The 7,500-nt window shown below is 33.4% G+C and overlaps 1 long non-coding RNA gene across 1 annotated transcript in view; it reads left to right on the top strand.

Moving 5' to 3' along the window:
* LOC137657691 (uncharacterized) overlaps window positions 1-7,500 on the top strand; it is a 477,521-nt gene that overhangs the window by 85,919 nt on the left and 384,102 nt on the right. The gene's annotated exons all lie outside the window — the stretch shown is intronic.

The following is a 7,500-nucleotide window of genomic DNA, read 5'->3' on the forward strand; positions in this document are numbered from 1 at the left end:
ACATTGTTAATAGTTCCGTTAGGATATATGTGGTAATAGTGTTTGGTCTCAGTCCAAAATGATGGCTAAATATTAAATACATTCACACACACTGATACATACACACATGCAACCCCCTCTATCCAGGGTATGACTAGTCCTCTGCCCTCTACCTGAGTGACTGGGAGAGCTGAGCGCAACGGGAAAGTACATACATACATACACCAAGGCACTTTCCCCAATTTTGGGTGGTAGCTGTCATCAAACAAATGAAACAAGAAAGGGGACATCTCCTCTCTACGTTCCTCCCAGGCTGACAGGGGACTCAACCGAGTTCGGCTGGTACTGCTAGGGTGCCACAGCCCACCCTCCCCCGTTATCCACCACAGATGAAGCTTCATAACGCTGAATCCCCTACTGCTGCTACCTCTGCGGTCATCCAAGGCACCGGAGGAAGCAGCAGGGCCTACCGGAACTGCGTCAACCGGAAAGTGTGTGTATATATATATATATATATATATATATATATATATATATGTGTGTGTGTGTGTGTGTGTGTGTGTGTGTGTGTCTGTGTCTCAGGACCTTGCTATTTATTACATAAGGGAGACGGACTTCAATTTCTTTATCATACCTAGCCTTCAAAATTTAGGTCAAAGGCCTATTATCTTTTGCCATCTACGCTTCGTATAAAAGGTGCTAAGAAGCATCTCCCTTTTCTCCTGTGGTTTTCGTGGGTTTCATATTTTAGACACAAAATGATAATTTCTCCAAATCAAGACAAGTTCTGGCGGTCAATCTGTGAGAGCTGCCAACCATCCCGACCGGAAAATTTGAATATGGAGGGAGAGACCTTATAGACATATTCTTCGGGTTTTGTGGGAACCACTCCTTAGTTTTAGTCGTACTTTTGTATATTAGTAAGAAAAATTTAGTTTTTTTTTTTATTTTCTATGCTTATGATTGCCCAGACTAAGTTGATATTATTGTGAAGGTTCTTGTTATTATTTATTGTGCCACCCTCTCTTACTTTTTTATAACTTGCACGATTAGTATCATTTCTTTGTTATTGTTATTTTTTTTTATTACAAACATTCCATTAATACCAGTTGAATTCATAATATTTTGACAGGACCATCCAACCGCCACACAAATGTTGTGAATATAAATTCAATTATTAACTTTCTCTTAAAAGAAAACTATCTACTACTTCCAACCCTAATTAATGGTGTATCCTTCCTGCTTCTAACCATAGTTAATGTTTTTATCATACTTACTTCTAACTATAGTTAATGATTGTATCATTCTTACTTCCAACTCTAGTTGGTGTTTGTATCATTTCTACTTCCAACTATAGTTAATGTTTGTATCATTTCTACTTCCAACTATAGTTAATGTTTGTATCACTTCTACTTCTAACTGTAGTTAATGTTTGTATCATTCCTACTTTCACTAAAGTTAATGTTTGTATCTTTCTTACTTCCAACAATAGTTGTTTGTATCATTCCTACTTCTAACGATAGTTAATGTTTGTATCTTTTTTACTTCCAACTATAGTTGTTTGTATCATTCCTACTTCTAACGATAGTTAATGTTTGTATCTTTTTACTTCCAACTATAGTTGTTTGTATCATTCCTACTTCTAACGATAGTTAATGTTTGTATCTTTTTACTTCCAACTGTAGTTGTTTGTATCATTCCTACTTCTAACGATAGTTAATGTTTATATCACTCCTGATGCAATCTGTGAGTATTGGTGTGCGTATGTGCGATAAGTTACTGACTTTACAGTCACTACTTCAAAACTGTATTTAGTTTTGACATTAAGGACAGGGCTTCTTAACATAGTTCAAGAAAGTTAACTTTGAGAGAAAAGTTCTGTCATAGAAAAAAAGTAATTTCGTAAGGTGTTTTTGATGTAGAAATGTAGTAATCAGACTAATATTATCGGTATGAATTGATTGAATCTTGTTTATTGAACTCTAATGAAACGTGGTGATGGAAGTTCCACTAATGCTTTTTTTCTGATGGAGGTATTACAGATAATTAAACTTGAAATCAATTGTAATTTGCGCTACTACGGCAGCCATTGCAATTATATCCATACCATCAGTTTGAATGTCACTATCTCAGATTCATCTTGATTTTCATATTAGCGTATTAAATGTTGATCTCAGTTTTGAGTTGTTTACCTAAAGCCATTGTGTCGAGCTTGGAGTCTCTAGTAAATATAAAACGAACAAATTAATATATGTAAATATGGGTTGACGAGCTAAACAAATTTTCTGGTATAGACTGTCATAGAAAGACCATATACAGACGAGAGCGGAAGGACATGACTGAGGCTTTTGTCCTGCTGTGGACTAACAACGGCTGATGATGTATAGAGTTTAAATGCTAGACAGAAATGCTGGTAGGATGGGTTTTGTTTGAGGGAAGAAATATTCAACTTAGAATTTATAGGTTTGTGCACGTGATAGAGCGTATAGTAGCCTAATAACCCTCTTATGCTGTTTTGTGTAGAGAATTATGTACATTACTGTACTTGGGAACTCCAAGCCATTTATCGCTACAGATTTTAATCGCATATTATTTTTATTGTCTAATCTGATGTTATTTTGATAAACATAAGTACTAAAGTTTATGTAAGTAATTATTTTCTTACTTGAACCATAAGTGCCAAAGTTCATGTAAACAATGATTTTATTACCTAGAACCGAGTTGCACTTCCTTTTTGTAAGATTTTTTTTATTACTTTTAGCATTTTGCTGTGTTTGTTGTAAGATTTTTTTTATTACTTTTAACATTTTCCTTTTTTAGTTGTAATATATTTTTTAATTACTTTTAACATTTTGCTTTGTTAATTAAGATTTTTTTTATAATACTTTGTTAATATTTTGCCTTTCCAATTGTAAGTTTTTTTTATTAATTTTAACATTTTGCTTTGTTGGTTATAAGATTTTTTATTACTTTTAATATTTTGCTTTGTTTGCTGTAAGATTTTTTTTATTGCTTTTAACATTTTGCTTTATTAGTTGTAAAACTTTTTTTTTATCACCTTTAACATTTTACTCTGTTAGTTCCTTCTTCTGTCAGAAATATTATGTACTTCGCAAACTTAGGAAATATAAAATGCTTTTTGCTCTGATTAATTCTGACGCTAATTATGTGTTCTATTTAAGCGGGTTTACAGCGGGGTTCAATTAGGATTCGGTTTACTGGAGTTTGGTGAGTGTATATAATCGCCTTGAGGAGAAAATCATTGGAAAATAATTAACACTTGCCAAGGGAATATATTTTTTTTATATACACTTTTATTCTCTTAGAATTTCCGTTTTGTTATCACCTCCGAAATCTCCACCCTTCCCTCCGGTCATGTATATTCTCTCTCTCTCTCTCTCTCTCTCTCTCTCTCTCTCTCTCTCTCTCTCTCTCTCTCTCTCTCTCTCTCTCTGTTCAATTTTTATTTTTCCAATGTTGCTATTCTTTTCCCGGAGCATTAAAAAAGGTATTTTCCAGTTAGCTAAAAGTTTTTAAAAGAGAATTAAGCTCCCAACTGCCTTCTCGAATCCATACACGGATTGGTTTTAGAGATTGGAGAATCTCTCTCTCTCTCTCTCTCTCTCTCTCTCTCTCTCTCTCTCTCTCTCTCTCTCTCTCTCTCTCCAGTTTTTACGGAATCAAAATCACATGGAATAATCACTCCAGAACTATTATCATCATTTAGAATTACAGTAACAAGAAAAGTGCATGATAAATTTTTATCCATATTTTTAATTTAAAAAAGGGGGAAATATTCCTTAGCTAACGAATTAGTGTTTACCGTCAGGTCAGTCACCAATGCTGTTATTGTGAAAAAAAAAAACCTCGTATGTGTGACTGACAAACCACTTGGCATACGCCTGAATAAACTTTCTTTTAACTTAATGGAATCATGTACTATATCCTTAGAAATTCTCTTTAATTCGGTTGATTAGGTGAAGCCTTGTTTTCCTTTTTAAAAAAGCAATGAGCAGCTAAGTCTCTTCTTGTTTTCTTTTGAATTCTTTTTTTTTCCCTTATGGATTATTATATACAATTAGTGTTCTTCCGAACATGTCCAACTAGAACTGAACTTGCAATTTTCCTCCTACATAACGATAAGCATCCTATTATATAACATTAGATTTCAATGGATATTCGATTTCTGATGGCATTTACTTTGGAATTTTATATGTATATATATATATATATATATATATATATATGTGTATATATATATATATATATATATATATATATATATATATATGTGTGTGTGTGTGTGTGTGTGTGTATATAAGTATATATTTGTGTATATATATATATATATATATATATATATATATATATATATATATATATATATGGATATGTATATATATGTATATTATATATATATATATATATATATACATATATATATATGTGTGTGTGTGTGTGTATATGCACGTGAAAGAATGTGCTAATCGCTCATACATAAACAGTCAAATAAAGCCAACTTGGCATTCATTGGGATTAGTCTAACTTGGCACAAAATCTCATTTGACCATTTACCTTTGCCACATCAGAGATAGCTAAAAATAAAAAAATAAAACTGCCTTCACTCCTGCGAGAACTTCATTATCATGCATCGTGTGAATTCGGCTATAACCAAACTTTCAGCCGGATGTAAATAAGCATGTGGTCACAGATTAGAACATTTCATTACCTAATAAATCTTCTTTTATGATGGGACAGAGGCCAGACGGAGATGCTTGATGTCTTTTACATGTTGGCCAGTTTATAGTGTAACTGTATACAACATCTGAGTTTCTGGGGAGAAAATTTAAGAGGGTGAATTGAAAATCGTCCTTTTCTGTGTCTGCGGACTTTGCTGATTGGTTAACACATCAGCCTGAGCGATGTAAGAATTAATAGCATATTGGATTTGTAGGTTCTTCATTTTCCTCTCCCTTATCTTAGAGTCCCTTTGTATTCTCCTCCTCTTCCTCCTTCTCTTCCTCCTCCTCCTCCTCCTACCTTCTCTCACTTTGCTCGTTATTTAAATTCTGTCTCGGAACTTTGCTGATCGCTTAACCATCAGCCTGAGCTATATAAAAATTAATAGCATATAGCTTTAGTAGTTTCTTCATCTTCCCCTCCCTTATTTTACAGTCTCTTTGTAGTCTTCTCCTCCTCCTCCTCCTTCTCCCACCATCTCTTACTTCATGCGTCGTTTCAACAAAAGCTAGTTGTCGGTAGATAGGCAGCAAAGCTAAATAAGGGGGAGGGATTATGGAAAGAACTCTCCCCCTAGGTGCAATGGAGGATTAGTATGCCGTGGCCGGCCAGAGATGGCGTTGTTGTCATTGCAGGAATCTAACTAAGTCATCGAAATTTCCTAATGGCAAAAGCAACACGACGGACTTCTGTGTTACGCCGTAATAAAGAAAGATGGTGGAACTTGAAGACCCTGCAAAAGCGCCGATGTTATCTCTCTCTGGAAATTGTTGTTTGTAGGGAATGCCTGTTTACGTCCTGTTCTTAAGAATGAGGGTGTCTCGGGATGTCTGAGGACTTCGGGAAAGATGCGCGTGTTGTGAATTGTGGATTTTTTGGCTTAACGAAAAGGATAGAATTACTTTTGATACTCTCAGCATGTATACTTATGTTTACTTGTATATATATATATATATATATATATATATATATATATATACATATATATATACATATATATATATATATATATATATATATATATATATATATATATATATATATATATATATATATATATATAGAGAGAGAGAGAGAGAGAGAGAGAGAGAGAGAGAGAGATGCTCTCCCATATATATGTGTATATATATTTATAATTATATATATATATATATATATATATATGTATATATATATATATATATATATGTATATACATATACATATATATATATATATATATATATATATATATATATAACACTTTTGTTCAATGCTTCCATTCACCCTACTTCATTTATTACTCGTTCTCCCGTCATTGACTGATGGTTTTGGAGTGTTGAATAAAGAATGTATATATCTTATAGAATTATTATTATTATTATTATTATTATTATTATTATTATTATTATTATTATTATTATTATTATTACCATCATCAGCCAAGTAATCCCCCTTGTTAGAATAGCAGTATGCTACAAGCCCAAGAGCTCTTAACAGGGAGAGTGACCTGCTGCTGGAAGGAAATACAGAAATAATTAATTGATTGAATATGAAAGTGATAAAAAGACATTTTAAGGTCAGTTACGATGTTACCATAAATGTCATATATAAATTATGAAATGAAGCTATGTCAACCTGTTCATCAAGAAATTATTTGTAACAAGTTTGAACTTAAGTCCGCCAGATTAGGATGATCATAACACAATCTGGTCACAGCTGGAAAATGTCAAAACTACTATGAAGTATTGAGCTTTATGATGGAGAAGTCAAGATTGTTTGAATTAACTTCATCCCTAGAGTAGGACTTCGTACTTCGTACAGTCAGGGAAGATATGAATGCAAAGGGTGGTCAGAATGATGAAAAATGTTATACAACGTACACAAAGAACTAACTGAACGATGGTACCAGACATAAATATACATATCAGGAATAAGAAATTTGATAAAGTAAAGGTGTCTGGTTTTGAAGTGACACTGTCAATGCAAAGATCTTGATGTTCAAGTTCACCGTATTTGACCTTCATACAACTATTCCTTGAGTTTTGTTAGGGTTCAACTTTATTCCCCTTAATGTGCACATTGCACTAATTTTAGCTAGATCTGTATTTAGGGATTGAGCCACTGCAGGTCTACATTCAGGAGATGTAGCATATACGCATATGCTACAAGTATATTTTCTATGCCGAATCCCATATCATGCGTTTATATAATGAAAAGTAAGGGGACTAGAGTACTACCCTTTCGGAACACCAGATATTACATACCTATAGTGATTATTGTGCTCATCAACAACCATTCTACAATTTTTTACTTAAAAATTCATTAACAGTGGTAAGAAAAGACCCACTTGCTCCCATCTGTTTACTTAAGTAAATAATGGCCTTATGATTAAGACTGTCTAAGGCAACACTAAAATCAAGGCCAATCATTTGAACTTACTGACCAGTCAAGCGATTTCCTTTCAGCATTGGAAGCAGTAAGAAGGGCATCACATGCTCCTAGGCCGTTACAAAAGCCAAACTAAAAACTAGGGAACAGATGATTACCTTCTGCATATTTATTTGGACGTTTTGCCAAAAATACGTTTAAAAAACCTCGAATAATAAGGGAATTATGGAAATTGGGCGGTAATCAACAGAGCTAGAGCTACCACAAGCTAATTTACCTAATGAAGTAACTGTACCAATTCTCCAACAAGTGCAAAAAGAATATCTCCTCACAAGCTTCTGGAAAATGACTAATTGGAGGGAGCACAGAAACTGCAGAAACTAGTAGGAAAATTTTTTTAAGTTAAGAAAC

This window comes from Palaemon carinicauda, chromosome 18, assembly GCF_036898095.1.
Source record: "Palaemon carinicauda isolate YSFRI2023 chromosome 18, ASM3689809v2, whole genome shotgun sequence".
NCBI classification, from domain to species: Eukaryota; Metazoa; Arthropoda; class Malacostraca; order Decapoda; family Palaemonidae; genus Palaemon; species Palaemon carinicauda.